This window comes from Mauremys mutica, chromosome 2 (assembly GCF_020497125.1).
Source record: "Mauremys mutica isolate MM-2020 ecotype Southern chromosome 2, ASM2049712v1, whole genome shotgun sequence".
Classification (NCBI taxonomy): domain Eukaryota; kingdom Metazoa; phylum Chordata; order Testudines; family Geoemydidae; genus Mauremys; species Mauremys mutica.
The window spans coordinates 254,512,979-254,531,733 of record NC_059073.1 but is presented as its reverse complement, the minus strand read 5'-3'; the positions used below and the strand labels follow the sequence as shown (position 1 = coordinate 254,531,733).

The window sequence follows — 18,755 nt, the reverse complement described above, 5'->3', positions numbered from 1 at the left end:
CCAATGCCGTCGATCAGCGTCCACACTAACCCTAATCCGATATTTTAATACCGATACTAGCGTTACTCCTCTCGTTAGGGAGGAGTACAGAAACCGGTTTAAAGAGCCATTAAAATCGATATATGGTGCCTCCTAGTGTGGACGGTTGTGGCGTTAAATCGGTTTTACGCTCCTAAAATCGGTTTAAACGCGTAGTGTAGACCAGGCTTGAGACAGTTCCTTAGATTTGTCACCTAAAAGGAATGGATCAGATGTGGAGATCGCCCCCAAATCCTCTACAGTGAAGACAATGCAAAGAATTTGGCTAGCTTCTCCACAACAGTTTTGTCTTCCATGAGTGCTCCTTTAGTGCCTCAATTGCTCAGTGGCAATCATTTTGGCAGACTGCCTTCTTGTGATGTACTTACAAAAACTAACAATTTTGTTGTCTTTAGTTAGTTGCTCGTCAAACTTTCTTGGCCTGCCTTATACTTGACTTGGCACAGTTTCTGCTCCTTTCTATTTTCCTCTCTAGACTATGACTTCCAATTTTTAATCAATGCCTTTTTGTCTCTAACCATCACTTTACTTCGGTGTTTTAGCTATGGTCACACTTTTTGGTCCTCTTTCTAATTTATTAACTCTATTCTGTGTTATTTCTTGAACAATGTTTTTATAGATTTTTTTTTAAGGCCAGAAGAACCATCTGACCTCCTGTATAACACAGGGCATATAATTTTATCCAGTTATCCCTGTTTTGTTTAAACAATTTCTCTAAATGTAGTGTGGTGGTAGCTGGCTCATCCTTACACAAAGCAAGTTTCTGAAGCATGCCACAAATGCATAATTGTATTCAATTAATTCTCTCTCATATATTTCTTCAAATTTAAATATTTCCCAGTTTCCTATGGTAAAATTTTCCTCTTTACTCATTTTGTATGCAACACTTCGCCTGATTTTTTTTTCAGAGATGCTGAAGTCCTGCAACTTGAAGCTACAGCTCCTCAACAGTCTGAAAATCAGATAGTCTCTCAATCTGGCCAGAGAAAAAAATGATGTACACAAAATTAGTTCACACTCCGAAAATGTGGCTGTAGCTCCTTTGGGAGCTGTCTGAGCCAGTATCATACTGACATTAGCTCCCTGGTAACCGCACCAAATATTGGGCTTTTACTGGCACCTCAGAGGAGTCTGACCAAGTTGCTGGGATTCACATACAAATACCCCTGTCTGGTCATGCCTTTCTCACAGTAGACACTGTCAGCATTATAGTGTACACACAATGAGTTCAAATCCTGCACAGGCTTTTAAAAAGCAATTAAAAATTAATCATCCTCAAATTGCTGTGACAGTCCTTATTACCTTTTGTAAAACACATTGCAGTAGATTCATTTTAGTTGGCAGGTATGGTGAAACACATACAGTGTGTTGTACTGTAATCAGTTTGACAATGGGAGCATTTTGGGCGAGGAGTAAGAACGGTACTGGGATTGACTCAGATAGCAGCCTGGATTCTGGTGCCTTCAGATAGCTCCAGCTGTGTACAGGGACCATAAAGGAACAGAGCAGCCCCTGAAGCAATTTCTGTAGTGCAGGGGCAGCATAGGGCTCGTATATGTTGTGGCTGTAGTTGAGAATGCTTAGAGTGACCACTCCTGGGTATAGTCCAAGGAGAGGAGGGTATGTCTAACACTGTGTTTTAAAATTAACAAAACAAAATCTGTGGCATTATATCTCAGAGCCCAGGTCAGCTGAGTTGGACTCGTGGGGCTAAAAATTGCAGTGTAGATGTTCAGTAACGGGCTAGAGCCCAAGCACTGAGACCTTCTCCCATAGGAGTCTCAGAACCTGGGTCCCAGCCCAAGCCTGACTGTCTACACTGCAATTTTATAGCCCCGCAGGCTGAGCCAGCTGACTTTGGCCAGGCACAGCCATGCTGCTGGTCTTTTAGGCTATGTCTATACTGCATTAAGAGTCTGGGGAAATAGGAAATAAAATCAATCTTGCATTCATCCCATCCATGGTGTGTTGGGTCTGTAGAATTTCTACAGTGCACACCCTTCCATGTCTGTTGGATTCCACTAGGCCTTGTCTTCACTAGGAAAAAAGGCTTTCCCTAGGTTTTCCCCATAGTGTTTACTTTGATCTTCTAGTGTGTTTAAAAACGCCAAACTTCCTTGTCTTCACTAGGATTTTACCATGTATTAGTTAACATGAGGTGAGAACGTAGGGCTTTTTCCCCTAGTGTAAGAGCATGCTGGGAACAGTCACAAAGTGGGAACAGCCAGAGTGCTGGGTTGTGGAGCAAGCCACTGAAAGTGTGGGGGGGAGGTTGCTGTAGGTTAGAGCAGATCACCCACACTGACTTTCAGTGGGCCAGAGCCCAGTAACATAACGGTAATTTAAAATTACTTTTGCCCCACCTCTCCTAGGTTGTGCCATCTGAGAGTCCTGAAAACTTCATGAAATAAACCAACTTCAGGTCATATTTACGCTCAGTTCTGCTGAACAGCCTAAGCCTCTGCTAAACTAGCACTACCCTATTCATCTTTTCAATACATCATATTTCAGTTTATTTCAGCTCCATCCCTCTCAGCTGACTGTTAATTCAGGCACAACCCTAACATCTGTGCTTACCACTTTCAGATAAACCAAAGAAAAATGGGAAAAGCTGATCCTTAAGTAAGATCGGAAACAACCACCATTTACACATCTTTTTATTTTCACATAAAGCAAAATTTAAACTCCTTTGGCATGTCTGAAACAAGCAGTGCAGATGTCAGGTCTAGTTAGCAGTCAGTTACAGGTTTTGTATTCATGCTTCAGCCTGTATAATAAACTGTACATGAGACATAATGCAAACTTACAATGAAAATTATTGCAATACAAGAGAAACACTGGCCATATCTGAATGCTTTATGCAAATACAAGGATGAGACTGAGAAAAACAGAACAGGTGTAGAGGCCAGTGTCTGCATTTCTAATGAATTTTAAAGGGAATGTAACAGGAGCTATGCAAACCCTGACCTATGTTCCCAATGGCAAATATATTTATGTATTTGCTAGGATGGTAATCAGCAGCTTATTGGCTGAATCTAGCATCACAGCAAAACTCAGGAATAATTAGCAACTGACAGTAAACCACAATTTATATTGTCTAAAGCAGGGATCTCAAACTCAAATCACCACTAGGGCCACATGAGGACTAGTACATTGGTCCAAGGGCCCCATCACTGAAACCTTAGATATGTTATAATAGCCCTATAGAATAGAAATACTGGGGCAGAGCCTCAGCTGGCATAAATTGCCACAGCTTCACTGAATTCCACTGAATTGTGACAATTTACACCAGCCGATGATGTGCCCTGCTGTATGCAATGTTCAGGTTTAGCCCAAAGGTTTAAAATTGCGTTCCTCTCTCTCACTTGAGGCCTTGTTGGAAATGGCCCTGAGAACCAGACCACAGGATTTGAAAAATGAGTGACTGGAAGAGTAATCAAAAAGCAGAATGAAAGTGACTGGGAGAATGGGAAGAGACAGAATGAAGGAAACTCACTGACAAGGGGGAAGAAAAGAATTGAGTCATACATAAAGAAGAAAGTTCCTGTCCTATTCCACAGAACAGATGGATTTAAAGTAACTAACATCATTCACAAGAATGAGTCCATTTACCTCCTGCATACCGCTGCCCCAAGAATCTTCTCCCCCAATGAATAGCTCAAAGACATCAGTGGAAATTATATTCTTTGTGTCTCTCTCCTCCCCCTCCCCCCAAATTACTGCTGAAGAAATGCTAAATGTAGCTGTGCTGCAAGGATCCATTAATTTATATTTTACCTCTTTCCCTTCTCTGCCCCTATTCCAACCCCTTTCCCAAATCCCCACCCCCACCTCTTCTCTGCCTCCTCCCCAAGCATGCTGCATCCCAGCTCCTCCCTCCTGAAAAGTCCTAAGCACTGCCAAACAGCTGTTTGGTGGCAGGAAGTGCTGGGAGGTAGGTGAAGGAGCAGGGACATGGTGCGCGGGGGGTGGGGAGCGGGGGAGCTTGGCTGCTAGTGGGTGCAGAGCCCCAGAGCACCCACAGAGTGGGTGCCTATGGTGGGCTGCAAGGAAATAACTCCGCGGGCTGCGTGTTTGATACCCCAGTCTAAAGAAAAGCAGCGTTGCCACCCATTCAGAAATTGTGACTGAGGTCAAAACTTTAAAAAATGTATTTTGAGGTGTTTGCCTTCTGATTTTCTTGAACTAATAGGGGAAGCCTCTTCCTCCAGTTTGTATGTGGTCATTCCAGTGTGAAAATCCAATCTTAAATGCACATGCAGACATCTCCCTGGTTGCTAGACAGGGAACTCAATTTCTTCTCTACCAAACACCAGAACAGAGAAGATGTCATTCTCTCCCTCTTCCATCATCCTCTTTCCCTATACTCCCATCCCCTCCATGACCAGTCTACTGCCCCCTTCATAGTTTTAATTTGGGCTCTCCCTCACCTTCCCATCTGTCCTAGGTATCCCTCTCTGCTTCCCCCCATCTTTCCTTTTCCTCCACCCACCATCACTTCACCCACACACACATCCCCCTGTTTCCTTAAAATCTTTGCTGTGCTATATATGGAGAACAGGGGGCTGTCATCTTCACTGAGGGTAGCCTTGCTTCTGCCCTACTGAAAACAGGAGGAAACAAATGGCTGTCTTTACTACCAGCACCTTTACCTCCACCTGAAAAGGCTGTAAGGAGCTACAATCATCTTAAGGGGGCTTTGGTCACATTTAAAAGTAATGAGACAGGGCAGTGATTGTGAACAAGGGCAAGAGTGTATCAGATAAAAGCAGGAGATCATGAGCCACTTTAAAAAAAATGTCAAGATTCTCAGTAATAGTAATGAGAACTGATAATTCAGTAGAAGAATTTATAAGCATGTGTGAGAGAACATAGCAGTTTCTTCTGAACTGTTTCCATGTATTGATACTGCAAATAAGGGGATTTTTTTTGTATTGTGTCTGTCATAATGCATAATTTTGTAGCAAGCTCTGGATGAACTTGGAACTACACATAGCAAGAGCATTTGAGTTTAGTGACAGCAAAAATAAATAAATAAATAAATAATCCCTTGAAGAATGCATCAACTTAATTGTGGTGGGAGTGGTGCTGTTTAACACTAGCTGATTTGAAAAGCTGGGCTCTAAGGAACTGAGAAACTTGTTGCACTGGCTGGCACAGCTGTAGCTATCTAAGGCCTTGTCTACACTACAGGACTATTTCGAATCTACTTAATTCGAATTTGTGGATTCGACCTTATGAAGTCGAATTTGTGTATCCATACTAAATACACTAATTCGAACTTCTGAGTCCACATTAACGGGGCCGGCGTCGACTTTCGAAGCGGTGCACTGTGGGAAGCTATCCCACAGTTCCCGCAGTCCCCGCTGCCCATTGGAATGCTGGGTAGAGCCCCCAATGCCTGCTGGGGGAAAAAATGTGTCGAGGGTGGTTTTGGGTAACTGTCGTCATTGAACCGTCAATCACGCCCTCACTCCCTCCCTCCCTGAAAGCGCCTGCGGGCAATCTGTTCGTGCACTTTTCTGGTCAGTGACAGCGTGGACGCCACAGCACTGCAAGCATGGAGCCCGCTGCGATCCTCGCCATTTTCTCCTCCTCGCACTTTATCGTCCACCTCTTCCACATTCAGCTGCTGAGAAATTGGGCTACTTTTCAATGGTTCTGCAAGCACTGGGGGACCATAGGGGACGTTTTACCAACATGAACGTCGTATGGCCGGGCAAGGTTCCTGATGCGTGTGTTCTCAGGAACTGTGGGCTGCTCAGACGCCTGCTGGAAGGTAGTTTCTTCCCGTACCACGAAATAACTGTTGTGGATGTGCATTTGCCTATAGTGATCCTCGGTGACCCAGCCTGCCCGCTAATGCACTTGCTCATGAAGCCCTATACAGGCGCCTGGGACAGCGACAAGGAACTCTTTAAATACCAGCGAGCAGCGTGACCTGTGACTGTTCAGTTTCTTTACAGAGAAGCTGAACCTGCCCCTGTTTCTTTACCCAGTTACTGTTGACTCTCCTCTTCGGTTAAATACCCCGTTCTCCCCGTTTCCTCCACTTCCAAGACACGTGTAAAAATAAAATACATGTCACACTGTTACTGAGGAGAGGTTTCTTTATTCATGACTTTTCGTTAAAGGGTCGAAACTGGAACGCAGACTGCGGTGGGTAGGGTGTGCGCTGATGTAAAGACCGCCTCTAAACTCAAGGAATGACAGGCTCCTGCTCCTACAGCGGTCCGCATTGCCGGACTGCTTGTTTCAACGGAGCCTGCCATCCCTCCTTTTTGGGATTCTGTGTGCGGGGGGCTATGTGGCCTTGTGGCGGAGGAGGACGGATACAGATTCCTCTGCTGCGTGACTCAGCGGTCCACGACAAGGACCGCTGTATAAGATCTGTACCTGCCCTCCCCCGCTAAAAAGTCACATCCCCACCGCCCACACAGAACCTGGAAACCACCTCCCATACCGACCACGGTGCCTGCTGACTGCACTGTGTGTGTTACCCGCTGCTGATCCGGCCCCCGTGTCTGTACCCTGCGAAAGGTGCCTGTCCTATGCAATTAGCAACGCACTTCCCCACGCACCCCATTCAAACACAGTCTTCAGTGAAGAAACATGACGGAAACAGTACTTAACAGCAAAGTATTTTTATTACTTAAGTACACAGTTATGGGATGGGACTGGGATTGGGACTTGTTTGAGTCCGGAAGGGAAGGACTTATGCAAATGTAGGGTAGGAGAGCTTTTGGTTACTTGAGCACTCTGCTGGGGTGCAGTGACAGTATTCACGGCCCAGGGCGGGCATCCTCCTGGTTATTTGAGGTGAGGGGGGAATGTGACTTTGTGGCGGGGGAGGGCAGTTGCAGAGATACTGCCGGGGGCTCTGTCCTGCAGCGGTCCTGCAGAACATACACAAGTCGCCGGAGCGTGTCCGTTTGCTCCCTCAGTAGTACAAGCATTGCTTGAGTCGCCTGCTTGTGTTCCTCACGCCACCTCTCCTCCCATTCGCTGTGTGAGCGCTGGTACAGAGAGACTTTCTCCCTCCACTGCCTCTGCTGGTCCGCCTCGGCTAGGTAGCAGCCCACACATTCATCGAAAATCGTGTCCCTTGTCTTTTTCTTTCGCCGCCTAATCTTCGCCAGCCTCTGCGAGGTGGATGCTGTGGCAGGTCTGGAGACAGTGGAAGCTGTGAGATGGGAAACAGTTAGTTAATTCCTTGCAATGATACTTTTTTGCGAACAATTAACTGAGTCTAGGCTGTCTCTGTGAATTTTTTGTTGAGACCCCTGTGCCTGCTGTTGCACAAATCATTTGCGCGGTGGATTCTGGGTACATGTCGCCAGTCATTCCTTCCTCCGGGAAAGCAATGGCAGACAATCATTTCGAGCACGTTTTCCATGAAATGCCCTGGCACACGCCATAGCGTGGCAACAATGGACCCTATTTTGCCTTTTGTATATGTCACCGTATGTGTACTGGATGCCGCTGACAGAGGCGGACCAGCAGCGCTACACAGCAGCATGCTTATGCTTTTGCATGACAGCAGCGATGGTTACCAGGCATACTGCACCGTCTACCATACCATGAACTGGTAAGAAGACGGTAATAAGATGGTCATGGTTACCTGTCCTTTTGCACTGCGCCATTTGGTGCTGTCATAAGTGCCCCTGGTCGATCAGCCAGGGGCGCAAAAGCAAAATTTGGGAATGACTCCCCGAGTCAATCCCTCCTTTTTGGGTATCTAAAAATAGAATCAGTCCTGCCTAGATTATGGGCAAGTGTACTAGAGAACCACTGTATCATACAACCAGAGACCACAGCTGCTCTCTGTCCAATCCTGCATAAATTTTGAGCTGAACGCTATTCACAGGGTGTGCTCCTGAAACAACCCCAGCTGTTCATTCCGTTCTTCCCCCAGCCTTCCTGGGTTCCAATACCATTGTCCCCCCACTTGTGTGATGAAGTAATATAGAATGCATGAATAAGACACAGGTAGTCGTTTGTGAGAAATGAGTGGAAGGAAGCCTCCAGCTGCAATGATAGTCCAGAGATGACATTAAGGGGTGTGGAGGAGGGAGCCACTCATCCCTCTGCTAGTCCAGGGGCAATTGAATCTTTTCTTTACAATGAAGGGTGGGGGCTGATGGAGCTCAGCCCCCTGTTGCAATGATGAGGACGGTTACCAGCCATACTGCACCATCTACCATGAAAAATTAGCAACAGGCGGCCTTGACCGACCTGTTCCAAGCAAGTTGGTACGGTCGTTATGGTTACCAGTCCTTTTGCACTGCCCCATGTGCCAATAGGCTGATGATGAGGATGGATTTCCATCTTATTGTACCATCAGCCATCCATAGCGTGGGGGGAGCAAGGATGTTGGTGTTGAGTGCTGCACCATCGCGTCTATCTGCAGCATTCAGTACAGATACGGTGACATTTAAAAGAGTCAACAGAGGATTGTTTTCCCTTTAACTTCTGGGGGTCGGGGGGCTGCGTAAATTGCCGAGCTATGCCCCGACCCACCGCGGACACTGTGTTTGACCCTAGAAGCATTTGGAGATCAGCCAAGAATGCAAATGCTTTTCGGAGACAGCAGGAACTGTGGGATACCTTGCGTCCTCGTTCCCCCCTCCCTCCATGAGCGTCCATTTGATTCTTTGGCTTTCCGTTACGCTCGTCACGCAGCTGCGTGCTGAGTCTGTGCTATGCCGTCTGTCCGTTTATTTATTAAAAATACTTTGGACCAGGCGTAACGTAACATTTCTTCCCCTACTTAGATGCAGGAGTCTCCGAGCGAGATCACCGTGAGGACGGGCACTGAAGGAGATAGAGAGCGCATGCTGCGTGAAATCTAGCACGAACCACGGACCTATGCAGCCGTGCTCTGGGAGGCAGTGCTCCCTGAATACCGCGTGAAAGCCTCGCGCGGAAAAGTGTGCTACCACGGAGCACCCAATAAGGCAGCTCTCCCCAGGAACCTCCTGCTGATGCTTATCGATTAACGGCAGGAGAGCTTCGTGGCGTTCTCCCAGGAGGATTTCTGTTCTATCACCATATATACAGAGACCTCCTTTTCACACACTTCAGATTCCTGTTATATTAAGAATAAAAGTTAACATGGTTAAAGCACTTACCGACAGATCCTACCCCTGATTCAGGATCCGGGTTCCTGGCCGGGGAGGGTTGGTAGGGGATCTCCGTGACGGTGATGAATAGATCCTGGCTGTCGGGGAAACCAGCGTTGTAAGCGCTATCGCCTGCCTCGTCCTCCACAAACCCTTCCTCATCTTCCCCGTCCGTGAACATCGTCGAGGAACTGTCCGTCGACACTGTCCCATCATCAGAGTCCATGGTCACTGGTGGGGCAGTGGTGGCAGGCTCCGTAGCGTCCGTTGGCCGCTTTGATTTTTTGGTAGGCTTGTCTGGGGTCCTTGATTTTCACGCGGCGCTGCGTTGCATCCCGGCTGTATCCTCTGTCTGGATCATGGCTTTGGAGACCTTCTCGTAGGTCTTTGCATTCCGCTCGTTGGAGCGCAGCTCCGAAAGCACAGACTCCTCGCCCCACACACCGATCAGATCGAAGAGTTCCCGGTCAGTCTATGCCGGGTCCCTCTTTCTATTCAGAGATTACATGAACTCCTCTGCTGGAGAGCTCTGCATTGCTGCCGGTGCTGCGGAACTCGCCCCGATGTGCAACCAGAACGTCAGATTCAAACCGCCCAGACAGGAAAATGAATTCAAATTTTCGCGGGTCATTTCCTCTGTGGCTGGGCAGAGAATCCAAGCTCGGGCTGCTGTCCAGAGCGTCAACAGAGTGGTGCACTGTGGGATAGCTCCCGGAGCTACTAAGTTCGATTTCCATCCACACCTAGCCTAATTCAAACTAGCCATGTCGAATTTAGCGTTACTCCACCTGCCGGGGTGGAGTACCAAATTCGAACTAAAGAGCCCTCTAGTTCGAATTAAATGGCTTCCTGGTGTGGACGGTTGAGCGGTTAGTTCGAATTAACGCTGCTAAATTCGAATTAAAGTCCTAGTGTAGACCAGGCCTAAAAGATATTACTCAGCCATGATGGGATGTGTGAGATAATCAGAGATTCAGCAGAGCAGTCATGTGAGAGGAATGACATCAATAATTGCCTAGAGACTTATTTCAAATATTGATAAGACAGTCCAGAAAATTAATTCCAGGGGGAACAGATACTGCAACTGTTAATGGCTGTATAACATGGTAAAACTAACCGAAGAAATGTTTAACAAGTCCAGTTATGGTGCACCTTGTCAGAGACCCAGATTGGAAGGTTTTATCTTCTGACAGTGTCCTCTTCACAATGCAATGACATGGCCTTGTAAATAACCACATAAATGTGGATTGTTTTTGAGGTGCTATGTAATTGTGTTTCAGAATCTAAAGTTTCATTTTTAAAAGATAAAGTCTCTAGATCTTATGAAGAAAACCTTAGAAAGGTGAACCAAATGTAAACTGATGTAGTAAATCAGCAGACAGTTTGAAACAAGGCAAGAGAGAGGGACTTAGGATTGTCTCCCTCTTCTACTGATGGAACCATCTGCCTTTTGGCTAGGCTGTACCTAAGAGAGGAAAGAGGATGAGACAGGAAGGCAGAGGAGAGGAGGCTGCAGTGCTCAAGATGAAGTGACTAACTTGAGAGGCATGAATTAGGATTTTAGCAATCAACACATCAAGGAATGGAAGGATTTTAGGGATATTATGAAGGATGAAGTGACAGGATTTAGAAGGAGCCTGTATGTGGGGAGAAGAAAAGAGAAGGGGGCAAAGAAGACACTGACTTTCTGAGCCTAGATGACAGAATAATGGGGAGCTATCAGCAATGACAGAGGAGGGAGGCATGGGAATGGGTTTTGAAGGAAAGGTGAAAAGCTCAGATTTCAATATTGAGTTTGAGATGGGAGTGGGCCATCAGAAAGAGCTGTCAGAGGAAGACTCAGAGCTGGAAGACAGCCGGGGCAGAGAAGTAGATATGGGAATGATTAGCATAGAAGTGGTAGCTGAAATTGTGGGAGCTGATGAGGTGTCCCAGAACAGAGAGAGAAAGATAACACAGAGGGATGCAAAAAGGTGAGCCAATGAAAGATAATCTGGCTGAAAATTTTCATGTGTTTTGAAATTTCAGTGACAAGTTTCACCAAGAAATTCTTAGAAATTTCCCATGAACAATTTTTGCTATCTTTTGACCAGCTTACAGTGCTCAATATTTTTCATTAAACACTTGATTTTTTTTCCTGCCTTTTTTTTGTTTTTCTGATCAGCTCCAATGATGAGGGAGCCATCAGTGAGTTAGTAGAAGAAACAGAGTTGCAGATGTTCAGGAGGAAGTGGTTGGTACAATCAATAGGACTAGTAGCAGCTGACAGATCAAGGAGATTAAGTAGAGTAGAGACCCTTAAACGTAGCCAAAAGAAGGTCGCTAGTGAAGAAGGTTTCGATAGAGCAAAGAGGAGAGAACCCAGAGAGGACTGAAAAGACTTGGAGGACAGGAAGCAATGTAGCAGGCATTAGACATTAGGGACCAACTAAGAGGAGGGTAAGATGATATATGGTAGGTCGCTGGGATGGTTCAAACAAGTGTTTCTTTAAGGTAGGGATTCAAGAGCTAGCTTGTGTTCTGAGGGGGCAAGTCATTTGTTTTTTGCAATCGGTTTTAGCTTCACATTAAAATTTACTTTTGAAAAGCAACCCAGCTATTAGTGCCCATTTGCCATCACTTCTCATAGTACAAGGTGAATTTGGTATCTTGTGGTCTGCCTTTTGTCGCACTTTGAATCATGTGAGAAACTCAAAAGCCTTGTGGCAGCTCAGCCAATCACATGGGCCTGCCATGAGTGATATCCAGCAGAGTTTGAATCTAATATTGTCTCCATGGAGTGTCATACCATTGCTCCTAGTCATCCTTCCCCACACTACTGCAGTGGTCCCTGCACTGTGGTTTTGAATATTGGATGTGATATAAACAAGTATTGGGAAAGGAAAATGAAATGCTGTTGGACAACAGAGTACAGTTTTTATGGTTATTTTCCTTAATGTTTTTTTAGTTTGCAATGGTCCCTACTGTTGATATGCGCAATAAAGATAGTGGTGTCAACTTGTATCTTTTATCTTGAGTCTTGCAATATTTTGTTTTTCTTAAATCCCCAGCTCCTGAAGTCACATGACTACATAAGAATCTCAGCTGTCATTTTAAAAAAGTTTCAGCCTTCATGATTTCAGAGAGAAAAAACATAAACCCTAAAAGCTCAAAAACAAGAAGTGCAAACCACTTTCCCCATCCCAAAATGTATTTTTAAAAAACCTCTTGTTTTGGGTGCCTGACTCATGATTTTTTGGGTGTTTAGGTAGTCAATGTGAAATAGTAAATGTATTAAAAACCTCAATGGGGTTAGGATCCTTTATTTTCTTTGATTTATTGATCGTATGGTGTTACATTTTCAAGTATGCAAGGACAGCCTTTAAAAGCAGGATGTGCTAAGTGTCTTATTTACAGTATAAAAGTGCTCTAGTCTGATGACTTGACTGCAATAAGAACTAGAGTGTGAGTCACCTGATTCTAAAATGAATCAGAACTGCAATGCTGATACTCTATTACTGACTCAAAGCACCAGCAGTCAAGTGTTAAGTCCTGTCCCTGTTCCTGTCTGTGCACTATACGTTTTTGTTAGTTTAGGTTTTGTTCTGTTCAGTTAAATCAAAAGCACCTGAGCCTAGCATAATTGAGTTATAGGTCCTTTCTTGCTGGCAAACCATATGTACATCCACACTGAACAAACTCTCTATTTTCCCTTGGTACCTTGTATAAATTTTCTTAATTTATAAACTAATAGATTAAAATCCTGATTTGAGCAGAAGCCTCTCTTTTAGGGAGAGACTTCCACCTGCTCCACATTTTAATATGTTGTGTCTTACTTCCAGTTTGCTTCTACTGAATTATTAATATTTATCCCTGGAAATGATAGCTTAGCATTTGAATACCTAGACTAGACTCTCTACAACTACATTCTCAAATCTCAACAGGGTCAATACAACCCCTTCTTCTTTCAAAGTAGATAAACTCTCATTCAGTTACCTGTATGAGCATCCTTAAGAAGAAGCCTTAAAAGCAAAGAGCTGGGCTGTTCTATCTGGAAATTGAAGGTTTCATGGCAACTTTCATAACACTTAGTTTTTCCTACAGTGTTTTTGAGCAAAAATTCCTCTCCTACTTCTATGAAGAGTGCTATGCACTGGTTGGCTTTCACTGTCTACCTCAGAAGTGGTTGTGTTAAGTATGTGTCTCATTTTTAAGCACTTTGAGATTGCTAAGATAATAGGTGGTTATATAACTGTCAAATTAGTCCCAAACGTGGTTGCAATAAGTTTTGCATCCAGGCTCAACGTGATTACAAACAAATCTATAGCCATGTTCAGAAATGATGATCAATTTGTGGTAAAGACAAAGAACTATCGCTGCTCTGTTAATAAAACTGCTGCTCTCACCCACAAAAGAGAGCACTGAATAGCTTTCACCATCTTCTCATAAAAAGGCAAATGCATCATATCAGAATATTTCTAATTCACTTTGCTGGGGACATGGCAAAATAATGATCAGGGCTGTATACAAAGTCATTGTGATCTTTTCAATGGATTTTGTGCACAATCTTTCACAGATGCAGGAACTTGTTCAATGTGGAAGCCAATAACTATGCAAGAAATGATGCAAGTGCTTCAAGGCCAATCTCAAATGTACTGTGCTGTACTACTAATCAGCAAGATAGGACAGCAACTTGCTTGTAGGTATGTTTATATTACAAGTATTTGCACTTCTTGGTTCCCTGTGTTGTAATAGAGTTTAAGGTTGTATTTAATTATCTTTCAGTATGGGGTTGGCACTGATTACACAGAGCTGTGATGTGGCCTGATAATATTATGCCGATATAGGTGGAGGTTGGGGGGGAAATGGATAGGAATGAATTGGGCTAAATAAAAGTTCTTTTGAGTTATGTGCCGCTGGGTGCTCCACTCTAGGTGCAGCAGCGCCCCCTCCACCTGGGAGTGGAGATCTTCATCAGCAGTGTCCATCGGCCTACACATGTGCACCTCCTCCCTCTCGTGCTGTAAGCGGATGTATATAGTGCTGTGCAGTCCGACTACCCCCAAATTCCTTCTCTACCACCTTTGGTCTGGGACGGAATCTGAACAGAGCCTGCTTCTCCCTGTGCCTTACTAGATTGCGACTTACCTGTTAGTTTTAGTGTAGTATTGCTGCTTTTTCTTCTTTCCTCTATCTAAAGAAAAGCAACACACTTTTTTCTGTTTTTTTCACTCTACCTTTACTGTTGTTCCATAGCTTAGGTTTTTGTTTCCCTGCTTCCTGCCCAGGACGTTTTTCCCTCACACTTATGCCCAGATCTCCTGACGGGCCACCTTCCTGGTAACGGATGGTCCCTCTGTGTGGGAGAGGGACACATACCACAAAAGTGTTCCCACTACCATGACTTGATGACAATCCACTTCATCTATGTATCCTCAATATGCACAATCCACACCCCCATCACAACTCTGATATGGATCACTCTGGATGCAATTACATGTTCCCCTCCCCCAATATTGGCCATATTGGGACACCTGGGCCATGTACAGGGCACAATTCGGGAAGCCTTCCATGGAACAAAGCCGAAGACCTAGACCTTTTCCCTCTTTATCGCTCTCTCCCCCACCAGAGAACGAACCTCCCCCAGAACGGGGTGAGGAGTAAGAACAGCAGGAGGAAGCTCCACCAACTCTACATTTTTGTTCGTCTTCCCCTGATGAGGCTATCATGGCCCCACCTCTTACAGCTGTTGATGACTTCAAGCACTTTTAAGAACCGTTCCACAGGATTGCAGACTCCTTCCAGATCCTTTGAGAGGAAGTGAAAGATCAGCAGCATCGATTACTAGATATCCTGCACACATCTTCCTCCACCAAAATTGCCCTACCAATTAGAGACCTTCCTTGATCCCATGAAAGTGCTCTGGCAGACCCTGGCATCCATCCCTCCAACCTGCAAATGAGCAGACAAAAAATACTATGTTCCTGCAAAAGATGTGGAATTTCTTGTTTCGCATTCCACTCCAAATTCCCTAGTAGTTAACACGGTGCAATGTTCCCATTGCTGACATTTGCAAAGCGGCCACATGGGTATCAGGACACTTGCCCATGTAGCCTGTTTTAAAACTAGACAAATATCTGGATGAGTTTATGTACCCATTGGAAGACCTCTGTGTACTCCCCAGGGCTACACATATCCCTGGATGAGAACCTCTGGATTAGGGATATGGAACAGCTTTCATCTGAGGAGAGATTAAAAAGACTGTGACTTTTCAGCTTGGAAAAGAGACAACTGAGAGGGGATATGACAGACGTCTATAAAACCATCTACGGTGTGGAGAAAGTGAATAAGGAAGTGTTATTTACTCCTTTGCATAACATAAGAAACAATATATTGGGTGACCCCTAACAGGCAGCAGGTTTAAGAGAAAAGGAAGTACTTCACACAAATGCATGGTCAACCTGTGGAACTCATTGCCAGGGAATGTTGTAAAGGCCAAAAAACTTTTTTGAGCCCCATTATAGATAAATCCATGGAGACTGGATCCATCAATGGCTATTAGCCAAGATGGTCAGGGATGCAACCCCATGCTCTGGGTGGCCCTACCGTCTGACTGCCAGAAGCTGGGAGTGGATGACAGGGGATGGATCACTCTTATTGCCTGTTCTGTTTATTCCCTCTGAGGCACCTTGCATTGGTCAGTGCTAGAAGACAGGATACTGGATTAGACGGGTCATTGACCTGACTCAGTACAGCCAGTCTTATGTTCTAATCTTAGAGAGGGGCACCTAAGCCCACGGAGGACAGTGGAGCCCAGAGAGTATGAGCTTTTAAAATCTACTCAGAACAGCATCTCCTTTTAGTGGGGTGGAGCTTAGAAGAATATCAACACAGACTTTTCCAGTTTGGCCGCCTGATGATGATATAAAGTAATACAACAAACCAGTTTAAAAACAATAGCCAGAAAACAGACATTTACAGACAACTCCTGTTGTTTTTAATCATTTCATGAAGTGGTGGTAAATGATGACAGCATTCAGGTATATCATTTCTGGGAAGATGCACTGCATATTTTCAGGACTTTTCCTGGTGGATGAAAGGGATTGCATTTCTCTGGCTGAAAGCAAACAAAAAGCCATGATTTTCGCATCCCTTCATCAATACCTGAGTCTCCTTACTGCCTTATCGCCAATGCAAAAATAAATAAATAAATTTCTTAATTCCAGCTAGCTAACTTGAAGTAAAATCCTAGTAAAGACAAGGGGGAAGCCTAGTTTTTAACCTGAAATACTAACTCATGTGAAAACTACAAAGCACCTTGTCTTCATGTAGATTTTATCTCAAGTTGGTGAACTCAAGTTAGCGGATTCAAGTTAAGAACACTTCTCTTGTCAGAATGAAGATAAAGCTTTGTAGTTAAGTTAGAGAGAGCACTGCAGGTTGCTATTTATACAAGGCAAAACTTGATGGGAAAAATCTCGTTTTGTATAGACCTATTCACCTTATAATAATTAATGTTGTATGTGATATTAAGTGTCCAATTCAAAGAAAAACAGTAGAATTCTCACTTTTTTGTTGAAAAAGCAAAGTACAGCAAGTCAGACTTTTATAAAGTTTTATGTGCCTGTAGATTTTAGGAATGTATAAATTAGAACGTAGCCTTTGTTTAAGCTATATAACTTCTGCTTAAAAGGTTAGCAGATGAAATACAGCCAGAAGTTGGGTCTTGAAAGATCTGGTTTATTTACAATTAATGAAGCAGAACAGTCTTTAACAGAACAGTTTTGTTTCCACACACATATAGCCAAAATAAGACCCCACATGATGGATCTTCCTATGCTATTTATAGTGTAAGTACTGGACCAGAACCAATACACCATCATATTGTTTTTCCAGACTTATCTGTTATGTGGCTCCAAACATCTGATGGCAATACTGCTAACTGAAGATAACTAGCTGTCAATTCTCAGAACTGTAACAAGAAAGATGATGTCTGTATGTTTTTATTTCTACAAGGCACAAAAAAGTAAGCATGACTTTTGGCCAGTGTTTCAAGTTGTTTTTGTGGGATTTTGCCTTATTCTTATTTCTTATTAGAGGTGGCTACAAACATTTTCTTGATGTAATGCAGAAATAGGAAATTTGATTCCTTAGTTGTTACAGATAGCCAAACATGCTAGACAAGAACTGAAGTAGCATATCTATACCATGATTATTTTTGTTTGTTGCTTAGATTTATAGCTGTAAATTACTGAACATGGATGCATGGATTAGCACCCTCTTTGATTATCCTGTCCATGCCTGTGTATTTTTAATATAATATTAAACACAGAATTATTAGTGTTCTGAAAGCATTATTTTAAAGTGTCAATAATGGTTTGAATATTTAGCTACTGATGTCTAAAATATATAAAATTAATGATCTAACAGTTGGACTGTAATTAGGAAAAATATATTGTATTTTGCTCTAGTTTTCCTCATGGACTAAAATATCGGTTTTACTAGTACAACACCATTGACATCAGTTGAATTACTCTTGATTCACATAGATGTAAAGGAGGGAAGAACCAAGCCCTCAAAATAGACTATAAAGTAGCACCGTGTCACTGCCTCTTGACCATTGTCTCTTGGAAGGCACAAAACCCTCAACTACAGGAAAGCAGATCCTAAAACACTGTGCATGAAGTTCTTCTCTGGCATGATTCCCTTGACTCTTGCGGATTCCTACTCTAGCTATGTGCTCTATCTTAACTAGAAGTTCATGCAGGGATTACTGAATTAAATTTGCTGTGTTACGCCTGAAGTTAGAATTGATTATCCTAACAATTCCTTTTTGCCTCAAAATCTGAGCTGGATTGTCTCCACGTATCTGCTACTATGGGTGGTTGTTGGGTTTTTTTTAACAAAACAAACAACCTTCCAGAGAGAGAGAGGAGAGGGGAGGGAGAAGACAGGAGTCCTAATACCATACTTACAAACAGGCTGCATATCAAGTATTTTTTTTTGTTAATCAAGTTTTCTTTACTATTAGGCTACACATGGACTGCACTGCAGTGAGCTGAATAATTTCAAGCAACTAACTTTTACCACCTGACACCAAATTCAGAAAACTGATTTAAATCAATTGAAGAAAAGACTCTTGAAGGGAAATGAGAAGTATGTTGCAGTGCAAAACCACTGTCAAAAGTTTCTGGAATACACGGTCTTCAGAAAAATTTCAAAGAGAAACACTCCACAGTCTCTTACCACTTGGGACAAACAGTTCTGAACTGAAACTGAATACTGCTTCCTAAAAGTAATAATGTAATACACTGCATTTTATAGCACTTTTTGTCTAAGCATAGTTTGAACAATAAATTGAGCTTCACCACACCTCTGTGGGTGTATTAGCCCACAGTTGCCAACTTTCTAATCGCACAAAACCAACAGGGCCGCCCAGAGGATTCAGGGGGCCTGGGGTCTTCGGCGGCAGGGGGCCCCCACTGCCGAATTGCTGCCGAAGACCTGGTACTTCGGGGGTGGGTCCCGGGGTGGAAGGACCCCCCGCCGCCAAAGACCCGGAGCAGAAGAAGCTCCGGGGGCCCAGGGCCCACGAGAGTTTTCCGGGGCCCCTTG

General features: G+C 44.0%; 1 long non-coding RNA gene across 1 annotated transcript in view; it reads left to right on the top strand.

Moving 5' to 3' along the window:
* Positions 1–18,505, top strand: part of LOC123362751 — a 52,315-nt gene extending 33,810 nt beyond the window's left edge. Inside the window, exons 5-7 of the long non-coding RNA XR_006576548.1 lie at positions 13,717–13,843; positions 17,037–17,166; positions 18,172–18,505. This is a non-coding gene — a long non-coding RNA (uncharacterized LOC123362751). The remainder of the gene's footprint in view (positions 1–13,716; positions 13,844–17,036; positions 17,167–18,171) is intronic.
* Positions 18,506–18,755: the final 250 nt, after the last annotated feature.